The sequence below is a fragment of the Girardinichthys multiradiatus genome, chromosome 1 (genome assembly GCF_021462225.1).
Source record: "Girardinichthys multiradiatus isolate DD_20200921_A chromosome 1, DD_fGirMul_XY1, whole genome shotgun sequence".
NCBI classification, from domain to species: domain Eukaryota; kingdom Metazoa; phylum Chordata; class Actinopteri; order Cyprinodontiformes; family Goodeidae; genus Girardinichthys; species Girardinichthys multiradiatus.
Window position 1 is genome coordinate 38,131,364 of NC_061794.1, and position 12,550 is coordinate 38,143,913.

The window sequence follows — 12,550 nt, forward strand, 5'->3', positions numbered from 1 at the left end:
TCATCCAAACCCATAATGCAACTTTTATCAAACTGCTTCAGCTGATGTTAAAGTTATCCATTCTGTGTCTGACACCAATATGTTTACAATGACAGTTGCTCCAAAAACTGCCTGATTACACCTTTTCATCACTTATGATGTCACCACTTGTACCATCTGGTTCCTGTTCTAGGTGCACCAGCTACACATAGCTTTGTGCCTATATAGTGCTTTGAGTGCCTTGTTGCTGAAAAGCGCTATATAAATAAACTTGACTTGACTACATATGCAACAAACTACCAAGTGTAAACTTAAGCTACCTGTCTCTCTATACACAATCAACATTTTACTTTTGTCAAGGCTCCTTCTTCTTAGGTCATTTACTGTGTAGTGGATTTTCAGTTCCTATTGTCCCCAAGTGCAGTCTTACTATCTGTAAAGAATATTGCGAAAATCTAAAATAGAAAAATAAAATCAAAATACCAATGACAAGAACAATTTGTATTTTCATGATTTTCATTTCCTTGTTTATTTTAAAACCACATCCCAGCATGTTGTGAATACTTATGTAAAACATCAGTTTAGACATTTGTTATTACTTTTTTGTATGTTGTTATGCTGATTACTGATGTCTAAAATTTCGGGAATACTGGATGAATACTGGATATTTGTAAAAACAAAATTATTGCTCGTTCTAATTTGTATTCATTAGAAAAGTTATTTTAAAGATATCTGGTAGTTTATCTTTTTATTTTGGATGTCTTAAACAAAATGTATCACTTGCAACAACAGGATTGTAAAAATCTAAAATGCATTACATTTTTCCTTCTAAAACGTACGTTTCAGACATCAGCAATAATTAGTCCAACTAGGCATTATGTACTTAACAATACTTATAACGACAGCCAAGTTGAGATGCATGGGAAGCAACACTTTATTCTGTTTTATCAGACTGTTGTACAGAATGTGTGAAATGTTGACTGAAGATTAGACCAATCTAATTATAGATCTTTGAAACGTTAACTCTTACTATTGTATGACAAATGCCTTACCGCTCCAGCTATGTTCTAAATATATCATTTCAGGGCGATTTTGTTTACTTCTGGCTTCATGTTTCATTACCTGGTATCCTAAAACGCAGCTCGATGAGGCCCCCTGCTGGCTGTGATGTGCGCATTGCCTTAGAACTTTCACATTTATTTTTGACAAAATTTTACAGTTTGGGCTCCATCTTTTCAAAACCTTTAAAGAACTGGGTTATTTTCTTCTCAGACCCTTTGCAGCTAAGTGAAGGAATTGTATCATATTTATAATATGAAATAACTTATTACAAACAAACAAAATAAATGGGACATTTTGCAAACAAATTTTCCAAAATAGAATTGTCAGAACATACATCCTTTACACTGATTTATGTTATTTTGAAACTTAGTATAATATATTCACCCTTTTACTCAGTGACAGAGATTGATGTTGTGAAGGCTTAGGGACCATGTGTGGCCCCTGGACTGATTCTGTGGGCAATCTGTGGGATACGAACCTGGCCCCTTGTGTCCCCTCCGGAACGCAAACTTGTGTCTTCCATGAGTCTTAATATGTTTTTTTTTGTGTCTTCTAATTTCTTTTTTCATTAACATTACCCAGTTACTGTTGTACTTTAAGCTTTAAGCTGTTGTACTTTAAGGGTGCATCAAAGAACACTTCAGTAACAATAAACTCCCATTTCCAATCAGGTTACACAGTCACATGAAGGACCTGGATCAAACACATTTTGAGAGTAATATGGGGCAAAGATGGTTAAAGTATTCAAAACATGCAGCTTTAATCGTACTGAGGAGGAAAACTGTCCTTGGTTTGTACCGACAAATGTTTGGTTACAAGAAGCATTCAGAAAAGCATTTGGCACACTGTACGGTCTGCTATACAGTGTATACATTTGAGTTCAGCCTCTCTTTAGTTCTACTTTCAATAATCTGAAATAGGTATGTTAATGTTACCTATGTTACATTGTGTAGTCCCTTATGCAAAAACTGCTGCTTTATGTCTGAACAAATGTCTCTAATACTGTCTTTTCCTTTGCATCATCCTCTCACACTCACTCTGACTTTCCTGCTGTTATATTTTGAACAGTCCAAATAGTTATCAATCTAAAGCATGATGCATTTCTATTTTCTCTGAGTTTATCATGTTTTAAAAGCAATGTTATAAATGTCAAGTTTATGGAGCACAAACTAAGGCTGGGACTGGCTTTTTCACTCTGCCAAATGTATAATCAAGGAATGTTGTGGCAAACTGGAAATATATTTAAAACAACTCCACATGACAGCAGTAGAGGTGAGACGTTTCTTGAACATTTCATGGTTTATGTCTAATCATGGACTAGGTGTCATATTTATACTGGCTTCAGCTATGGTGAAAGCAACAATTACAGACATGCTTGACGTTTTTTTTTTTTTTTTCAAGTGATTCATTCAGGAACTCAAGGAAAATAACTTTAGGGTTCTGCACCGGGATCTGGATGAACACTGGAAGGAGAAAGCAAGTATTAGTTGGAGGTGAGGTTATGTTGAATATGGAGTTGAATGACAGGTTGAAGGAGCGGCTTACTATGTGGTGATGAAAATGGAGGTCCAGGGAAGGTGAGTAACTCTCTGAGTCTGACATTGACAGGTTGGTTGTGTTTGAGAAGTGATGCTGGGAGAGCATTAGTTTGTCCTTCTCCAGAATGACGCTGATAGAAGAGCCAAAGCAGACTGAGGGTGGACAGGCAGGAGAGCGATGGTTTACCGAGCAGCAGTGTGGCTAGGATCCAGGAAGACGAGGAACGGTCCAAGGAAGGATCTTCTTGGAAGTCTTTGAGATGGAGGAACATCAGCCACCGAGGTAGGAACCCAACACAGGCTGTGGGAACAGTATCTTGGAAGCAAGAAGGCAAAGGGTGGATCAGAGATCGAATTCTTCGTGAAGAAGTCAGCAAGACCTGGCCTGTTACTGCGCTATGCACTATGCGCTGATGTCTCTCTCAGGGATTCCTGCTCCTCTCACGCACCTCCTGAATAGCTCAACGAGCTGCAGCTGCAGGGCCTGCCAGTTGCACTCTGCTGGAGAACTGAGAGAGGACAACAGAAGGAACGCAACACAAACCTGTACAGCCCACAGAGTGTAACATTTTCAATAAAGTGTGCAAAAACAGTGAGACAGACAACATCACAAGCTAAGCCCTCAGTACTATGGTCTTTATACAGTGCAGTATTTGTACATTATTTTTACAAGTTTTATCACATACAACCACAAGCCTCAGTTTATTTTAACACGCTTGTACGTGATAAACCAACATTAAGTGGTGTGTTATAGTGAAGTGGGAGGAAAATGATACATGATTTTTCAAGTTTCTATTTTTACAAATAAAAGTCTAGAAAGCATGGCTGTGCACTTGTATTCATCAATACTTTGTAGAACCACCTTTTAGTGCGGTTGCAGCTGCAAGTATTTTGGGCTTTGTCTCTACCTGCCTTACACATCCAGACACTAGAAGGTTTGGCCATTCTTCTTTGCAAAAACTGCTCAGGCTCAGTCAGGTTGAATGGAAAGCCTCTGCGAACATCAATTTTCAAGTTTTGCAACAGATTGTGAATTGGATTTAGGTTTGGACTTTGACTAGGCCATTCTAACAGATGAATATCCCACCCATTCCACTGAAGTTCTGACCGTAAGTTATAGGTTGTTTTGTTCTTCTGGAAGATGAACCTCTGCCAAAAAAGGGAAGGAGGTAGTTTTTTGTCAAAATTTAATTGATTACATTTATGACCCCCTGGATTAAAGGTAAAAAATGACAATGCTGTGGATCTTAAGTCCGTCCGTCAATCCATCCCTCCATCCGTCCACCCGTCCGTCCGTCCGTCCGTCCGTCTGTCTGTCTGTCCATCCATCATACCTGCTTCTTCAATAGAGGGTCGCAGGGGAGCTGGTGTCCATCTCCAGCAACCTTTGGCCAAAAGGCGAGGTACACACTGGACAGGTCACCAGTCCATCACAGGGCAACACAGAGACACACAGGACAAACAACCATGCACACCTAAGGGCAATTTAGAGAGACCAGAGAACCCATGCATGCACAGGGACAACATGCAAACTCCATGCAGAAAGATCCACAGCAATTAATTGATTTTGGTGTCATTTGACAGGAGCCCGTTCTTCCCAGTGTCTGCTGTGTCCCCTGTATGGCTTGTGGCAAATTTTAAATAGGACATCTTGGGGGCTTTTTTTGACAGTGGAGTTCTTCTTGCCAGTCTTCCATTAAGGAATGTTGTCTAACAAACATCTGATGCTTCCACAGCTGTACACATATCAAATTATATATAGGTGGACTCAATTTCATGAGTGGTTTTGTGAGAAAATGTGATGAGGTTGAAGGGGTAGACATTTTTTGTAAGCCACTGGAGAGCCTTCACATCCAGTTGTATTGTGCCAGCTGCAGATTTGCAGTGTCCTCAGATTAAAGAACCAGATGTGGTTTGAAGCACTAAAGCTTCTTGTTTTATTGTGACAGTGCTAAGCATCACAAGCTGTACAGACTTGCACTCATTCATTGGTATATAATTTCCTGCCTTGTTCTGTGCCGATTCAATGTCTTTGTTAAAACTGCTTTTACAAGGCCCAAGCGTGAAGAATAAAATTAATGATGCTCTCAGGGGCACACTGGCGGAACAGAGGGATTGTTTCTCTTAATTAGACGAGTTCAGACTGGTTTTACAGAAATAATTAAAATGGGTACCAGGTTAGGCAGCTACAAGAAGGGTCATCTTTATTCATGCATTTTTGTGAATTCAGGTTTAATGGAACCACGGCTGGAGGTCCGTGTTTCAGTTTTATACATATCTACAAAAACCGTTTTGATACAGCTGTTTGGGGTTGGTTATATAACCTGCTTATTCATTTATTTATTTATCATTATGAATAAAGAAGCAAACGTTCTAATGCTTACACTTATAATATCAGAGCAACATTAACCCTTGATGTTTTTAAACAATAGTGAATCTTTGTGTCACAATGACAAAAATTACTTTTACAGGTGAGACCAATTTAGTGTAAGGTACATTTACTACCCAGTAGGATGTTTTTTCTTTATCAGTAGTATAATAAAGAATTTAACCGCGTTGTACTTTAAATCAGTGGCTGTATTTCACCAGCAGATGTCAGTGTAGTTAAATATTGAAAACAATGTCCTGTTCAATTTTAAGGATTTTAATGCAAGAATAAAAAATGATGCAAAGCCGTCACAAATTTGATTTTTTTTTAGCAATTATTTTTAGTTTTCATTTTGACTTTAAAGAAATGATGAATAATCCTTTCTACAAACTTTAGCCCCCATGACACAGTCCCTTGCAAAAGTGTTCATATCCCAACTTTTACAGCATTTTGTGACATAAAACTACACATTCCTCTCTTTTATTGGGATTTAGTGTGACAGTAAGTAGTGCATCATATGGAAGTGAAAGGAAAATGATAGTTTTTAACATTTTTAGAAATAAAATCGGAAAAGTGTGGCATACATTTGAATTCAAGCTTCTTTACTCCAATGTCCTTGAATAAAATCCAACTGAACATCAAGGTAGTTTAAAGGCTGTTTCATTTGTTATGAAGCAAACTCATGATATATCATGAAGCTCAAGCAATAACGCTGTGCCAGAGAGACAAATTTAAGATCCATCCATCCTTTATCTATACCTGCTTGTCTGTGCAGTGTCATGAGGGGAGCTGGTGCCTATCTCCAGCAGTCATTAAGCAAGAGGCAGGGTAGACCCTGGACAGGTCGCCAGTCCATCACAGAAACAAACAGGACAAACAACCATGCACACATACTCACACCTACGGGCAATTTAGAAAGACCAATTAACCTAACTGTCATGCTTTTGAACTGTGGGAGGAATCCAGAGTACCTGGAGGGAAACCATGCATGCATGGGGACAACATGAAAACTCCATGCAGAAAAACCCCAGGCTGGGATTCGAACCCAGGACCTTATTGCCGCTAGGTAACAGTTCTAACAACTGTTCCACCGTGCAGCCCAATCGATATAATCAATCTAATTTATTATCCGTTGTACCTCTCCTGTGAGAGAAGAAAACAACTCTCCTTCATACATTGGCATTACGTGCCGTTCCTCCTCCTTCCCCTTTTCTGCCTCAAGGTGACTCCTCCATCTGCACCCTCCCTGGCATTGCCAATCCCTCTCTATGCAGTAACCATGGCACAGTAGCTGAAATCTAGTTCCCTTCTTATTTTTCGAGAGCAAACCTCACATGTTTCATTAGATCTCATGGAGCCTCAGAGGCACATCAATCAGAGCTGTGTTTTAGAAGGAGGGGATTCAAGATATCAGAGCTGGGTTTTCCTACTCCCCTGTTAGAAGTACTTGAAGATAACAGTGTTGCTTATGTGTTCTTTTCATTTCATTCACGTTTCTTATTTTCTATTCCTGTTGAGGTTAAGGTGTGTCTCTGGACTGGCTTTTAATCACTGCACACATTCCCATTTTAATTACCTCCTGCTTAACCCCTCCCCTCTCTAAAGAGAAGCTGTTGCGAAAGAGGAATTGGAAGGAAAGGGGTAAAAAATATTTACATTTATATATAAAAAAGGGTGGAAGGTGGGGTGCGTTGTGAGTGAATCACTATAGAGGAAAGAAAATAGAAAAGATGCAGAGATTAAGATGCAAGACTTCATTGTGCTTCAACACCAATGGACTGAAAACACCCAAGATAATAAGGAATCAATATTTATAATTTCAATAAGATTTGAAATTAACACACCAGATGAATAAATTTCTCTCTAATAATTTAAAGATGTCAGTGATTTTTTAATACATAAATAATGGATTGTTTAAATCATTAATTAATTTTGTAATTTATTATGCTTTTATAGCAAGATCTTCAGTATTTATTCCACATAGTTTTGCTGCAGAATACCAATAGACTGGGCTGACACTGAATTAACCAATCAGGTGTTTGGGTCAATTTATGAGCCATAGTGACAGTTTAAGTTCATAATAATTTAGACTTTATTGAACTCACAATGGAAAAATTATCCTCTATATTTAACCTATCCCTTAGGTAGCAGTGGGCTGCCATTATGCAGCGCCCGGGAGCATTCAGGGGCTAAGGGTCTTGCTCGGGGACCTAGAATGGCAGTCGGTGGGATTTGTACCAGAGTACTTCAGAATCAGAATCAGAATCAAAATTAGCTTTATTGCCAATTTCGTACATACAAACAAGGAATTTGACTCCGGTACACTTTGTTCTCTGGGTTTTCTTTTTTTTTTTTATGCGTTATAAGATATATTTATGCATATGTCTTTATCTCCTTAAATACATATATACAAATATACACAAATACAAAGTTGCATTTGCAACTTCAGTGTGCAGTTGTTTGGTACTCTATTAAATGTTCATCAGAGAAACAGCCTGGGGGAAGAAACTGTCTCTGTGGCGGCTGGTTTTAGTAAACAGCGCCCTGTAGCGACGGCCTGAAGGTAAAACTCTAAATAATTTATGTGCAGGTGTGTGGGGTCTGCAGAGATTTTAATTGTTACTTGTGGCCTTTCTAGGTGCAAAGACCCTGCTCTCTAACTACTAGGTCACCACTTATTTCATGGCACTGGAGCATGGGAAGGACAAGGAATTCAATTAATTCTCAGATGTCAGGATTATTTAGATGGTCTAATTACCATTTGATAATCGGTCATATCGAGGCAAGTAAGGAACTCGAGGTCAAGGGAAGCTGACCACCCAAACGTAAAGGATGTGCTTGCTCTGGGTCAGACAAGGCTCTTTACTTCTTCAGAACCATGTGGGTTCCTTCTCCTTGGTTTGGCCACCTCAACCTCTCTCTGGGTGAAGTATGGTCCCTTCAGCTCTAACAGAGGATCCTTCTTCCCTTTTTTAGGTCTCCCCTAAAAAAGCAAGCAGAGTTAGCCTCTTTTGGTAGTGACCTTTTGGATGTCCAGAGGCTCTGCACTTTGGAATAGGAACAAGGTTATAAATGCAGAGAGTGCTAATTAAAAACAAAAACAAGCTACTAAAGGCAGGATGCATTGTGTAGCAGTTGTTAGCACAACTGTTCTGGAGCAAGAAAGTTCTGGGTATGAATCTTAGCCTGGGGTGCTTCTGCATGGAATTTGCATGTTCTCTCAATGAATGCGTGGGTTGGGCTCTTTAGGTTCCTCCCACAGTCTGTGCTTTGATCCAAAAACATTTTGAGTTTTTAAAGCCATTCAGAGGTGGACTTTAGACAATTTTCCTGCTACATAACCTGCGTGAGTTCAGGCTTAAGGTCATGAACAGATGGCCTAACATTCTTCTTCAGAATGTTCTGGTAGAGAGCAGAATGTATGTGTTTATCATCTACAGCAAGTCCTCCAGGTTCTGAACCAAACAGCCCCAGACCACCACACTACTACCACCAGATTTGACTGTTAGTATGACGTTCTTCTTCTGAAATGCTATTAGTTTTAGATGAAACGAGATGCAAACATTTCGTCTCTTAAGTGTGTAGAATATTTTTCCACAAGTCTTGGGGATTATTGAGGATTTGTTTGGCAAATGTTAGACAGGATAATGTGGATAATAAGTCTAACTGTGGTTTGAATCCAAAAACCTCAAAAGTGGCTTTGCTACCCTTTCCAGAGTGCACAACTTTTTCATCTGGTCTTGAATGTCTTTAGACTGGAAAATATTGTGTTGCTTTTTGAAACCTTTTAGGCTACTTCATTCTTTTTAGGGGATTTCTTGCTTCAAATACTCACAGCAACTGCAGCTGGCTTTTATATTAACAAAACTATTCAACAGCAGCTAGGAATGTCAGCTAAGCATCACTATTTTAAGAGACTAGCTTAATGCTTTGAGAAAAGAATTAAATGTTGTTTTGCTTCATTGATGCTAACTTATCAATATTAGCTGGTCAACTAAAGGGGCAGAAGGAGTCTTTAGACTTGTCAAGGGTTGGTTCATGCTTCCTGAATGGATAGTGAAATAAATATGTTTTTTGTAAAAATATAATGAATGCAAATTTTATTTAATGATTTCCACATTTAATCTTTTCTTTGGATTTCATAAATTACCCATGTACTGAAATAATTATAAACACATTTAATTATCATTATTAAATTAAATTAAACTAAATACATTAGTTTCCAGTTTTAGTGAAATTATCACTTTCATAAATATTCTTTCAATACATCATTTTTTGTATTGGCTCATGTCCCTCTTGGTCTTCTATCATTATCAACACATAAGAGATGATCCTTGCACCCATCCAATAATTTGTGCTGGCCTCCAGCTTTGCTGACTCACTGATGCTCATTAACTTGTTTGACTGTTTCCAGTGAGTGATGCTGCTACCTGGTGGCGTTGACGCCTGTACACACACAGGGACAGCCTCCTCTGTTTACCCAACAGCACAGCAGCCCCGAGGAGCTGCCACCTCCACCAGGAAGCAATGGAGCTGTCGTTCCTGCCATCACTCAGCCGTTCAGGGCTCAAGCCACTACAGCACAGTTACACATTCATTTCACCCTCACAGCTGCCCTCCTTTGCTCCTATCCTCCCTCACCTCCCCCTCCTACATATTTCTTCCCTCTCCGCCTGGCTCAAATCCCTCTCTTACACCTTTAACCCCCTTCTATCATTTTTATCCCGCTTCTGTGCTGCCCCCCTCCTCCACATCAGCAGTGCAGTGCACAGAAACACACAAAAGGCCAGAAGCAGAGCTGAAGAGTGAAAAAGAGGGGGTTGGTCGAAGTCGAAGCAGGGATGAGAGTCGAGGTAAAGAGAGGAAAAATAGCATGAAATACTGTGAACTGTGAGGGGAAAATGGAGTAAGAGTGGAGAGGGATGTGGACCAGACTGGTGAGTATAGAGACTGGCTAATGACGTATTGATTTGGCTGTGCCTGGGGCGAAAAAGTGGGACTGTGTGGGAGGAGAGAAGTCACAGCTCGCAGATGCCTGAAAACACCTGAGTGGGAAAGTTGTTGTTTATTATATGCCTGTGCTGACAGGAAGAGAAGAAGCACGGTTTGTGAAAACCTTCCAGCATACTTGTGTGTACACAGAAACATGGTTTACACCCCTTGCAGCTCTCGCAATTTCAAGAAGAAATAATATTTTTTGTGTTAATATGTGGAAAATAAAGGCTCAGCTGTCAGGTACCCCAGCTGGAAAAATATTCAAGCTTGTGGCTTTAAAAGCCAGCATTTAGAGGTAGATGGGCATTGGGGATCACATTAGTTGATCCTCTGGGGATGGAGGCTTGCTAAGGGGGGCGAGATGGAGAGATTAATTGGATTTTGTGTGTTTTCTCCTAATAATGCATCATGAACTGAATGTGTCTATGCTCTTGTGTCCCCAGGGGCAAACAGGTGAGGGATGTTGGTTGCTGAATACATTTCTGGGTGAATCATACAATCTTTATTGACTGGGCGAATTGATGGTGTTAAGGCTGGATTGTGGAACAATAGATAATGCTTCAGTTACAATTTATTACACAGCCTGCAGGGTTATGAAGAACTCTGAAAAGTGTGGCCTACATTTCCATTTAGTCCACTTTATTATGATACCCCTAAATAAAATCCAGTGCAACCAGCTGCATTTACAAGCTAGGCAATTTGTAAATAAAGTCCACCTGTATATAACTCAATCTCTGTGTAAATCCAGCTGTTTGGGAAGGCCTCAGAGGTTCGTTAGAGAAAATTAGTGAACAAACAGCATCATAAGGAAACACAATAGACAGACCATGGAGAAGGTTGTGGAGAAGTGTAAAGCAGGGTTAGTTTAGATCAGTGGTGTTGAGCTCTAGTCCTCAAGAGCTGGTCTCCTGCAACATTTAGATGTGTCCCAAGACACATCTAATGAACTCAGGTTCTACTGAGTCCTGCTAATGACCTAATTATGTGATTGCCAAGCTGCAAGTGAACAGAGCGGAAAAGAGAACATTAATCAGAGAAGTGACCAAGGGGCCCATGGTAACTCTGGAGCAGCTGCAGAGATCCACAGCTCAGGTGGGAGAATCTGTCAACAGGAAAACTGGTAGTTGTCCACTCCCTAAATCTGAACTTATTGAAAGAGTGGCAAAAGAGTTGAATGAAAGCCATAAGAAGCCATGTTTTTTGCTTGCAAAAAGCCATGTAGGAGACTTCAGCAGGTACAGGGAAGCTGGGTGGAGCTTAACACAGGGTAATCCTGGAAGAAAACCTGTTAAAGGCTCCAGAGACTTGAGACCAGGGTGGAACACCAACGTTTAGCAGGACAACAACCCTAAACACAGCCAATTATAAAATGGAAAGGTTTAGTTCAAGTGTTGGAATGTCCTAAAGTTCAGATCTAGATTTGATTGAGCAAGAATTGAAAACTTATGTTCACATATGTTCTCCATCCAATCTGACTGACCCTAAGCTGTTTTAGAATGAATAAAAACGTCAGTCCCTAAATGTACAAAGCTGGTGGAGACATACCCAAAAATACTTGAAGCTGTACTTGCAGAGGAAGACGGTTCAGAAAAAGGCCGATCCATAGTGCTAAACAGAAATACACACCACACTTCTGATGTTTTTTTGTAAAAATGTAAAAACAATGGGCCATTTTCCTTCCCCTTTATACTTATGCACTACTTTGTGTTCATCTACCCCAAGTAATCCATTGAAGTTCATTGTTCAATACTGTGAATCAGATATAAATATATTAAATTTAATAAACACCAATACTGTATTAAGGCCATCCCTCCTGCTGAGCTGTTGAGATAAGTTTCTTCCCTGTTATTTAATGTGAGTTCATCTGTAATACAGGAAGAAGCAGCAGCCTGAACATGAAGTCATTCAAGCATCACGGGCTCTAAAGCTGAATTAATTAAGGCTACTCCATATCTTCTCCTCCTGCACCAAGCTTTCTTTCAAGCTCTCATCGTATTCACTTTCCTCCTGCTGCTTTTAAGCCCTTCACACTTCCCAATTTCATTGTATTCCTTCTATTTCATGGCAAATAAATCAAGCTACTGGGTCCTTTTGAGCAAACGTTCCAGACAAAAAATCAGCACCTTTTGAAAATCGCATCAGTTTATTTTATTTTTTTCAGAAAAGCATTCATTTAATTCCTTCCCTTCTCAATCTCGCCCCCCCTTTATAACTCCTCCTTTGTCTGAAGAGATATAAACAGCAGAGCACACTGGAGAACTGGGAATAGCATGGATGAGTGAGGATTTGATGGGTTGGCATCAGGGAACAAGCTACCGTCGCTCTGATCACCATGAAAAGCCATTAATTTGTTTAAGAGGGCTTACATGCCCCACAAGATTGTCCTCTACTTTGTGATTGGCATACTCAATTCTGCTCAACATCTCTTAAGTGTGTCTGCTTCACGGTTATCACTTTCACAAACAGAAAAACATGATTCCTATTATTGCTGTACAGCAGCTACACTTTTCACTTTGTCATATTTAGTCATTAATAACTCTCGGTGAAGTATACATAAACCACTGGGTTTTAGATAACACAGTCATGATGAAAGGTTTCTGTTTGGATT

General features: G+C 39.7%; 1 long non-coding RNA gene across 1 annotated transcript in view; it reads right to left on the bottom strand.

Annotated features, from left to right (window-relative positions):
- Positions 1-610: 610 nt before the first annotated feature.
- Positions 611-12,550, bottom strand: part of LOC124874266 — a 35,391-nt gene continuing 23,451 nt past the window's right edge. Inside the window, exons 3-4 of the long non-coding RNA XR_007039743.1 lie at positions 2,587-2,895; positions 611-2,504 (exon numbers count right to left, since the gene is read on the bottom strand). This is a non-coding gene — a long non-coding RNA (uncharacterized LOC124874266). The remainder of the gene's footprint in view (positions 2,505-2,586; positions 2,896-12,550) is intronic.